Raw genomic sequence first — 10,660 nt, forward strand, 5'->3', positions numbered from 1 at the left:
TTTATGCACAGAAAACTTGCATGCTTACTTGGAGGAATCCTGCAGGGCACACACACACACACACACACAAGTTTCTTAAGCACATATCTGAAGAAAGCAAAAGTTGATAACACACATTTGCCGCAGCTTTGTTGTGCAGATAAATATTAGCTTGACAAAATTTACACATACATTTTTTGTGAAGCTACTTATGCATAAAACAATAGCCTCAGATGTATGTCAGCACTTTCATTTATGTTTGGACATGCACTTTTTTTTTTTTTTTTTACTCTTTCCTGTGTTTTAAAGTTGGAGATGCTTAACCTGCATGCAAAACCTCCAACACCCTTTCTACTGACCAAATCTTGGTGAAAATTCCTTGTATGGTGCATGCATCAAAAGCCACTGTTTCCTTCTGTGCAATGCAGCAAATATTTAATGGCCTCAGTTTTTCACACAGTTAACATCTGCACTCAACTCCTCTCTGCATTGCTTAGCTAGTACTGTGTGCAAACAACTTGTGGGAACAACACAGTTCATCTTGGGGGTAGCTTTAGACCACGTCTGTGCTGTTGCACCACTGACAAAAGATCTTGCCTTTTTCTTGCTGTTCTGCTTTCCCTTGTTAATATTAGAGTAGCTGACTGTGAATAAAGATCGTTGTCATAATAGATCATCTAATATTTTCGAAACTTCTTTTAGCTCCATATACTTTTTTTTTTTTAATAAACAAAAGATACACACCTTTTATTAAGTACAATAATCATCTTTTGTAAGAGCTGTTGTGATGGAGTATTAGGTGCAAATTCATTTGAAATGAGCTAGAGACGAGCTAAAGTTAACCAAAAAAAAAAAAAAAGGATTTTAAAACAAATACTTTATTCGTGTTTGCTTTTACTTCAGTCTAGAATAGATCCTTAGTAAGCACTACTTTAAGGCTGATTTGACTCTCAGCTCCTTCCGCAAATAAAGGGTCATCTTGGGACAAGCTATTAACTCTTATGTCAGCCAAAAACAAAAATAGGAAAAAACATTTCCGCTACATTTCCTCTCCTAGGAAAAAGAACTCCGTCCAATGAATGTATTTAGTGAAGAAGAATAGAATAGAAAGGCAGTATAAAGCAAAAATTCCGGGCGCAGCAATTCAGTCGCAAGAATTGCAGAACATTCTCTTACCTGTCACCCGGCCAGCAGCTCGCGGGCTCCCACGATCGGCCCGAGCACCGCCCTTTGATCCTAGCCTCCCTCGCGCGCTACCTTTACTCTCCCCTGTCCCTATCCATCCGACCTCTGGGCTGAGATTTTTGGTTACCACGAGTAACTGGACCCGCCCAGGTTTTACACTACCTTCTTATTGGAAGATTTTTTGTTTGGGGCGTAGCTCTGTGACTTGTGGGAGAGACACAATGAAAATCTGTTGGGGTGGGAGGAGCTTTCTAACGTGTTTAGGGCAGGTGGGCTAAGAGCGCGTAGGTTCTGGAAAAGCAGAGGGAGGTGGTGGTACCTCGGAATTTTCCGTGCTGAGTGAGAGTTGAGTAGTTTGTTCACACATACTGCATGGAAATGCACGTGAACAAATAACAGCACACAAAAAAAATATAAGATAATATGTTTTATTGCACTAAATAGAATGACGGGACCCGTGTTCTTCGGCCTTTCCTCATAGTTAAGTCATCCCATGCATTTTCCTCGCCCTTCTCTGTACCCTTTATAATTCCGCTAAATCTATTTTGAGACGCAGTGATCAGAATTGCACACAGTATTTGAGGTACAGTCTCTCAGCTTGGGTTTCCATTCCTTTCTTGATAATTCCTAACATTCTATATTTGCTTTCTTAGTCACCGCTGCATACTGAGCAAAGGGTTTCAACGTATCATCAAGAATGACACCTAAGGCTCCTTTTACTAAGCTGCGATAGCATTGAGCTGGCGTTAATTCTAGCCGCGTAGCGCGGGTTTACATAGTAACATAGTAGATGACGGCAGATAAAGACCCGAATGGTCCATCCAGTCTGCCCAACCTGATTCAATTTAAAATTTTTTATTTTTTTTTCTTCTTAGCTATTTCTGGGCGAGAATCCAAAGCTTTACCCGGTACTGTGCTTGGGTTCCAACTGCCGAAATCTCTGTTAAGACTTACTCCAGCCCATCTAAACCCTCCAGGGTTTAGCGCGCACGGCAATTCTGCGCATGCTAAAAACGCTATCGCAGCTTAGTAAAAGGAGCCCCTAGATCAGGGGTCCCCAAAGTCCCTTCTTGAGGGCCGGATCCAGTCGGGTTTTCAGGATTTCCTCAATGAATATGCATTGAAAGCAGCGCATGCACATAGATCTCATGCATATTCATTGAGGAAAGCCTGAAAACCTGACTGGATTCGGCCCTCAAGGAGGGACTTTGGGAACCCTGCCCTAGATCCTTTTTCTGGGCGGTGATTTCTAGTGTGGGGCCTTGCATCACATAGCTATAATTTGGGTTTGTCTTTCCTCTATGTATCACTTTAAGTGTGCTCACATTAACCCCCCCCCCCCCCCCCCATCCATATTTTTTTTTTTTTTTTTTACAAAATCACAGAACCCTGAGTGTCAGGAGCAGCGCAGAACATTCAGCTAGCTGACCTGTGCTGAAAACCATTTTTGCGGTTTTGTAAAGGGGGGGAGGGGTAAATGTCATCTATCATTTCAATGCTCAGTTTTCTATCTCATAAGGTCCTCTTGCAATTTTTCACAATTCTTTTCTGATTTAACAATTGAATAACTTTGGTGAAATCAATAAATTTAATTACCTCACTACTTTATTCCCAACTCTAAATCATTTATAAATACTTTAATGAAATGGTGTGGTGGCCATGCTAGTCCACTTTCCAAGATAATATAAAGAAATAAAAACCAAAGAAATAAGGTGATACCTTTTATGTTAGACTAACTCAATGCATTTTATGATGAGCTTTCCAAGGTAACCCTTCTTCTTCCGATCAGAAAAAAAGCACATGTAAACAAAAATCAGTATATATAAGGAAAATATGAAAGCATTTTAGGGCTTGGAAGAGGGAGCGCTGGGTGGGTGGGCCAGAGACAGAAAGGCGGCAGAGAAGTTTTAAATGTCTTTATAATGGGAAAGAAAGCCCATATCTCTAAGTCCTGTCTGGTAGATGTCAAAATACCTTATCATTTTGATTTCAAACGTTTTACGTTCTTGGATTGTTTTAAAGTTCCCTTTCAATATTCTCTCCATAAAATCATTAGTGCAGTGGTCAGTTTTTCCAAAGCAGCGATCCCAGCACAGACCCTGGGAAACCCACTATCTCCCCCTTCTCTAATGCGAATACTGACCATTTAATCCTACTTTATATGTCAGTGGATGTTCCTGGGGGCATAGTCAGGGCTGGTGTTAAGCATCCAGGGGCCTTGGGCATCAACTGGGAAGGGGGCCCCAACACATGTCTATAGGCTTTTGCCTTCCTGAGCTTGAGGCAGGCTTAAGGCTCCCTGTGGCATGAGGGCCTAGGGCAGTTGTCTTGTCTGCAACTCCCTAATGCCCCAGGCATAGTTTGGGCAGGGCAAGACTGGAGTTGTATGTAATTGCACGTTTTAGAAAATATGTTAGCACACTGGTAGTGTCTTGGATCAGATGTGCATCAGTATTTACGGGCTGTTGGTGCTGGTTCTGGGTGCCTATTTGATGAAGGCATAAAGGCTCCTTTGTTGCCTTTATTAGATAGGCTTACAATAGGTGATTTTCTTTATTTGACTTCTCACATAGGAATTCTACATAAAATCAGACCCATTGTGGGTCCAGTTCAAGTGGAGAAGGGTTCTGGCGAATGGGGTCCAAGCATTTGGAGTAGAGGAAGTCCCTCTGAGTTCCAGTCTAGTTTAAGAAGTAGGGAAGAAAAGTGAGGAGTCCTGCTTGAACTTTACAGCCCATGACTAGAAGTCTGAGAAGGGGTATGGATGCCACTTTCAAATGGAAGTAGAATTATTTCACTGGTTAGACAGGGTAGATCAAAACTTCTTCCATATACCCCAAACTATCGGCATTCATTCTTTCATACCTATAGCTGGATAGTTTGGGGCACAGCAATTTATTTAAATTGGTATGGGGCCCGTTGACATCTTATGTTACTTCACTATAGGAAGTCTTTGATTATGAGTCAATTTTTGTTTATTTTCATACACATCCAGGGAATATTTCTGTCCTAATTTTGATCTTTGAGTATTTACACCTGGGGGAGATGGGAGGATATTATTAATCTGAATAGGGTAAGATTATTGGGAAAACCTAAGTTTCTGTATTTTATTGATTAAGAATTGGGTGAGGGGGGATAAAATGTTTGGTTAAGTATATTTGTAAGTTAAATGTGCTTTTATTGACTTATTATATTATATGTTATAGATTGTGTCTTGCACTATTGACGTTTGGAAAATCAATAAAGAATTTTTTTCAAAAAACAAAAACCTTCTTCCATATAGTTGCCACTGTTCTAGTTTCTCTCACACCCCCCCCCCCCCCAGCAAAATTGCACCACTCTAGATACAGAAACCAAGAGAGGCTCAGTCCATCCAGTGGAAGTGAAGTTAATCAATAATTTTACCATGCTCTTGGAGAATTCCATGTATGCATAATACATCGTACAGTCTTTATGATCAGGACATCATGGATGTAGGAGGAATTGCCTTTCCTCCTTCTGAAATGCTGCAAACCCTTGCTTTTAAGAGTTAAAAAACAAGATTTACAAATGCTGTAATATTCCAAGATAGGTTTAGTTCAGAGCCCAAATTATGCATTTTGGTACCTAGGCAATCAGCACAAATTGCACCCTGATATGGGGGCTGGGCCAGTATGAAACTGCAGTGGTAGTTGTGCTGTAGGCATAGGCAGTATTTCATCTCCTGTCCCCACTCCTCTTCTTTTCATGTGCCCAGGATGGATTGTAGAAAAATATCAGCCTAGAGGATTTTTATGTCATGCCAACCCCAAACACCCAAGTTCTTACCCTTACATAGTTTTCAAAATTGTCAAGATGCTGAATACAGCAGAAACTACACCCCATTGAGCATCTGATGTCCCCCCCTAAGCTAGCACCCATGTCTAATCTAATAATAAATGTTTTTCCATCTCCATTTGGGTATGAAATGCTAATGTCATTAGGGCCTGAATAAGCAAAGGCAGAATAAGGAGGCACAGGTCATCCACAGGGAGCTCAGTCCGTCCTGCTCTTAGGCTCACTGCTCCAGAATGGGTGCACGGGGAGGGGCCTAAGGCACCTGATTGGCTCAGGTGCCTAAGGCCCCGCAAAATATCTGGGCCGTTGAAAAAAAAAAATGTTATGTAAGCACTGTAACATTTTTGCTGTATCAACAAAACACCGGATTATGATACTGACAGATAAGGAGAAAATGAAGACCTTGATGTTACAACTCACTATAAAAAGTATTCAGATTCCAGTCACCTATGCAGTAGGAATATTATCTCCATCTACTGTCAGGCATATGGAACTATATAAAAACCTGTATAAAAAATTTGAATTTGCACACTCTTCTTTGTAGTTTTTATTTTATGGAGTTGCCCATACAAAATCCACGGAAAAGAGCCAATGTTCTACAACAAAATCGAGAGTATCAAAAGCCACACAAAATGGAACACAGTTTCCTGGAGTTACAGGAAATTAATAATAGAACATTTTATTCCTCAAAATACTGTCTAATAAAAACAAATGCATATAAGGTACGTACCAAAAGTCTGTGTCAAGGTGTCACAGTAATAGCACCATATGTTTAATGCTCACAGAGTGAGAACCAGTTATTACAAAGTATTTTGAGGAATAAAATATTTTTTTAATTTCCTGTAACTCCAGGAACCTGTGTTCCACTTTGTGTGGCCTTTGATACTCCTGATTTTATGAAGATGCACATGTACATTTTTATGCATGAATGCGTAAAGGGGGCATAGCCATGAGAGGGGCATGGGTGCGTCAATTCATTCCTTTTATTGGTCCCAGTTGTATATATATTTAGTCATTCATTAGGCAGTATTTATTCATTCATTCATTCATTAATCTAATATGGTAGCATTGCTGTTTTTAAATAGTTTATTTTTGACCTTAGGAACTATGGGCTAGATGCACTAAAGATGCTGACTCGATCGCTGTTGGCCGATTCTCCAGCAGTGAGTGATGCGCTATCAAGTTTGCATGCAAATGATTTGCACGCAAACAAGACCAATCAATCACTCATTGAGCGATTGACACATGCACAGAGTCCTAACAGCAGTGACATGGGAAGCATCCTTGGTCACTGTGCCCCCCCCCCACGGCAGCAAAAATGGTAGGAGGGATGCCTACTCCCACCTGCCACTGAAGGCCCACTCCCACACCAGGTGCACAACATCCTCCAACTTCCCCCTTGCCTCCCGAAAAAAAAGCAGGAGGGATGCCTACTCCCTCCTTCTACTGGAGGTCTCCCACCATCCCCTTCCCCGAACCCCCCTGTACCTTTTCAGATGTTGGAGTAGGGCGGAAGCTCAGTATGTCCTGTTCTTAGGCTCGCCACTCCATAATGGCATGGTTTTCTCTCCGTGGTGCATCATATGATGCACAGGGAGGGGCCTAAGGCCTTGATTGGCTCAGATGCCTAAGGCCCCATAAAATATTTGTGCCATTGAAAAAAAATGAAAATAAACTAGGCTGACCTGTCGATAACACAGTTGCTATTACAGAAAATGAGGTAACATTAAATACTGTATCTTCTTCAGAATGGGTACTAAAACCTCCCTGATTCTATATCATAGAAAATTCTTGTTTTTTGATATAACATCTTTAAAAAAATCTTCAAAAAAATTTTTCAATAGAACATCCCAAAATGTATATTTATATGCAAAGGAGATGAAATAAAGATGAAGGAGAGAAACATCAGAACTTAAATTGGATCGGGATCATGGGGCCTCCTAGAGCACACAGCTATTTCAGTACCCACTTCACCGGTCTCAAATTTGTTTAATCATTTGCTTCTCCTACCACAACCCTACCCTTTCTCCACACAACTTTAATAAATATAATATCAATTTTCACTGCAATAGACTCTAAATGATAATACACGTCTGAGACTTAACTTAATTGTCCCCAAGGACTCAGCCCCCCCACCCCCAAATGTCCGCGACAGGAGTGCTGAATTCCTCCTGCTGCTACCTTCCAAAGATATCCCCCAGCAGGAGGGATGCCCATTTCCTCCTGCCAGAAACCACCCCCCCTTCCCATCCCTCCGAGACATCCCCCAGCAGAAGGGAATCCCAGTTCCTCCTTCCGGAAACCCATCCACTCCTGAAGATCACTGGCAGGAGGGATACCCAGTCCCTCCTGCCAGAATCCCCACCAGCCCCCCTAAGATCATCAGCAGAAGGGATGCCCAGTCCCTCCTGCTGGAACCCCCCACTGAAGATATGCCCTCCGATCCCCCCCAGTTCCCCCCAGTACCTATTTTTGTTGGCCAGACAGATGATGCATACTCCCTCTGGCCGGCAGGCCCACCTCCACAGAATTGCAGGCTTTCCCCTTCCCGGTGCAACATGAGATGCACTGAGGAGGGGCCTAGGGCCCTGATTGGCTCAGGCACCTAAGCCCCCCCCCCATAGGAGGGGCCTTAGGTGCCTGGGCCAACCAGAATCTTAGGCTTCTCTCCCAGTGCATTCTGGGATGCCTTGGGAGTGGCCTAAGACTCCGAATGGCCAGATCCCTTAGGTCACTCCCATGGGGAGTGGCCTAAAGGATCTGACCAATCGGGATCTTAGGGGGTGTGGGGATCCAGCAGGAGGGACTGGGCATCTCTCCTGCTGGGGGATGAGTCAGGGGGGGGTTTCCAGCAGGAGGGAGTGTGCTGCCTGCTTCAGGTGTTTTTTTTTTTTAAGGTGCGTCCCGATTGGCTGATTAGACAGTGGTAGGATGCCTACCACTGTCTATAATTGGGACGCTGTTTATAGAATTTCCCCCTTTCAGTCTACTTTTAAGCAAGGGAAGGGAAGGAGCATGATGGGAAAACTCAGAGAAATTTTCTACCAGCTCCTACAAAACTATTAACCAGAGAGAGAGAGAGAGAGAGAAAACCAAAACTGCAGGGAAAAACTGATCTCTATACAGACATACAAAGAAATGCAGTAGTCATGTTTTAAATAAATCATTTTATTTTAAAATCTCTCTTTTAGATTAAAGAAACATTTTACAAGTTAATCTATATTGTACAGATATGTTACAAAATGGTTCCTTAACAGAAACAATACCATTCCGAAACTGTCAAACTATGAACATGAGATGGGGGTGAAAAATAAAGTGGTTTCCTGATCACAAACCTCTTCCCTCTTTTGGATACATATCTTGAAAGTTGAGTTTTGATTATCCTGATTTAAGAGCCACAGAATCCTTAATTATATTTTTTGCGACCCTTAAGTGGGTAATTCAATAAGGAGACACCTTGAATTAGATGTCAGATACATGTGTAAATATCGGTGTTCTAGTCATTGACAGGGATAAGCGTTCCCTCCTCACATGTATGAGGGGCCGCTGAAAAGTTCTCAGTTAATAATTGGAATCTTAATGAGCAATTATTGGCAATAATTTGTTGTATTTAAAATTCATGTGTGTAAATATACCCCTCCCCTCCCCTCCCATAAGGCCGCAGTGGCAACAGCTCCGAAGCTCATAGAATTCCTATCTGCGTCGGAGCTGTTACCTCTGTGGCAGGGTTCATGCCTAAATTTTCCAAGAGAGTCAAACAAGGGAGCGCAGAAATGGGAAGGTCATGGGCTGATCCAGGGTGATCCTTGGATTTACGAGCGTAGTTATAGAATAAGGGGGGATCTGCATCTAACTTAGGCTCCCTGTTATCAAGGGTTTTTTTTTTATCGCAGGTAAAAGCTCCGATGCTCATAGGAATTCTATGAGCGTCGTAGGTTTTACCGCAGCGACCCATGATAACAAAAAAAAGTACCCTAACAGAGCTTCATAACAGGAGGGTCTTAGGTATGAGGATATGTACCATGTTTCAGCTGGTGCGAATGGCCATGATTAAAGTTTGGTTTGGGTCCCGAGCATAAGCACTGAGCAGGGTTTATATGGCTCCAATTTTTGAGCACCATATATAGAACTGAAGAACAAAAGAGTTGCCATACTGGGAGAGACTGAAGGTCCATCATACCCAGTATCCTGTTTTCAACAGAGGCCAATCCAGGTGCCTGTCAAGAATTATTTAGTCCTATGTGCATATCTACCTGGTCATATTAGTATTCTATATAGAACAGTAGGCGCCTACATTTCTTAACAGAATAGTCTAGAATTAGGCACTTTCATGATACCTTATAGAATTATCCTCTTACCTCCAAATTCTATAAAGTGCGCCTAACTTAAATAAGCAATGGGCTAAATCGACGCTGATAATCAGCCCTCAGCACCTCTTAATTGGCACTAATTGGAGCTAATTGAAAGTTAGTCGCCATTATGAGTTAGGAGCCATTGGGTGCCTAACTTAGATGCAGGCATTTAGGCCAATAGGCCAAGAAAACCCTGGCTTAAATAGGGTGCACCTAAACACTAGAATGCTTAGCGTCACCTAAACACAATTCTATAACAGGCGCCAAACTTTTATAGAACCGCAGTTAGGGCCGCACTAGTCAGCGCCGATATTTTAGGCGACACTTATAGAACTGGACACTGGATAGGGTTTGCGATCGTGATCCACAACCGTGCTTTCTTTTTCAGCCCACATCTACCACAAAGCCCATTTGCCGAGACAGTAATAAAACACAAATTCTACTATTATATTCAAGATCTTGATTTGTATTTGATGTGCACGGATACTATTTACATTTACAGTGGCTTGGAAAGCTTTGAGAAAAGCTACCTTCTTTTTTTTTTTTTTGGTTTGAAATCTTCCATAAATACAGTTTAAAGTGTTCAGAAATTATTGCAGCACGGCATTCAGTCTGAAATGTTCATCTTAGCAAGAGCTTGGTCCTAACATCAACCCATTTTTGACTGGGTGCTTCACAACACAAAGAACTGAGACCAGGGAAGGGGTCTTAATATTGTGCAAGGAAAATATATTCATCTTTCTCCATTTATTTTTTTTAATGAACTCCCTTTATTCTTATCTTCCCATTTCTGGACACAACTGATGCCAGCCCCTCTGATATAGCTAGGTAGGTATTAGGAGGTAACCCAGCTCTAGTATAATAAACTTTATTTACATAGTGCATTTAATCAAAAGGTTATCCCCACTTATTTTAAAATTATAACCCTTATCAGATTTTTCATACCTGAGTATGAAAGAAAAAACAGATGGGAGGAGGGGAATTTTTAGCTTGTTGTATTCATATAAAGTGAAACAAGGAACGAGAACTCCAAGCTGGGATTTTCACCCACTCTCCAGAAGTTCTCCTGACTTCATTCAGTGTGGCATCAGAAATATACTACATCCATATCGAGATACTGTATGGCATATCCTTTAGTTAGATTGAAATCACAAGCAGACATACTTCTAGAAATATTTATTAAAAGGGGGAATTCTGTAACTGGGCACTCCCTCTCCACAAAAGTGGAAGCAAGGAAGAAATAGGGAATTGCAGGCCCACAAGTCTGGCTTCTGTGGTAAGTAAATTAATGGAAATGCTTTTAAAACAGAAAATAGTGAAGTTTCTGG

The 10,660-nt window shown here is 41.7% G+C and overlaps 1 protein-coding gene across 3 annotated transcripts in view; it reads right to left on the minus strand.

The window, feature by feature from the left end:
- The window catches only part of PIK3R6 (phosphoinositide-3-kinase regulatory subunit 6), a 131,421-nt gene extending 130,156 nt beyond the window's left edge, over positions 1-1,265 (minus strand). For 2 of the 3 annotated variants that reach the window (XM_033960014.1, XM_033960012.1), the window contains exon 1: positions 1,156-1,265. The gene's annotated coding sequence lies outside the window, so the exon portion shown is untranslated. The remainder of the gene's footprint in view (positions 1-1,155) is intronic. The other variant, XM_033960013.1, reaches the window with a different exon arrangement.
- Positions 1,266-10,660: the final 9,395 nt, after the last annotated feature.

This window comes from Geotrypetes seraphini, chromosome 10 (genome assembly GCF_902459505.1).
Source record: "Geotrypetes seraphini chromosome 10, aGeoSer1.1, whole genome shotgun sequence".
Taxonomy (NCBI): domain Eukaryota; kingdom Metazoa; phylum Chordata; class Amphibia; order Gymnophiona; family Dermophiidae; genus Geotrypetes; species Geotrypetes seraphini.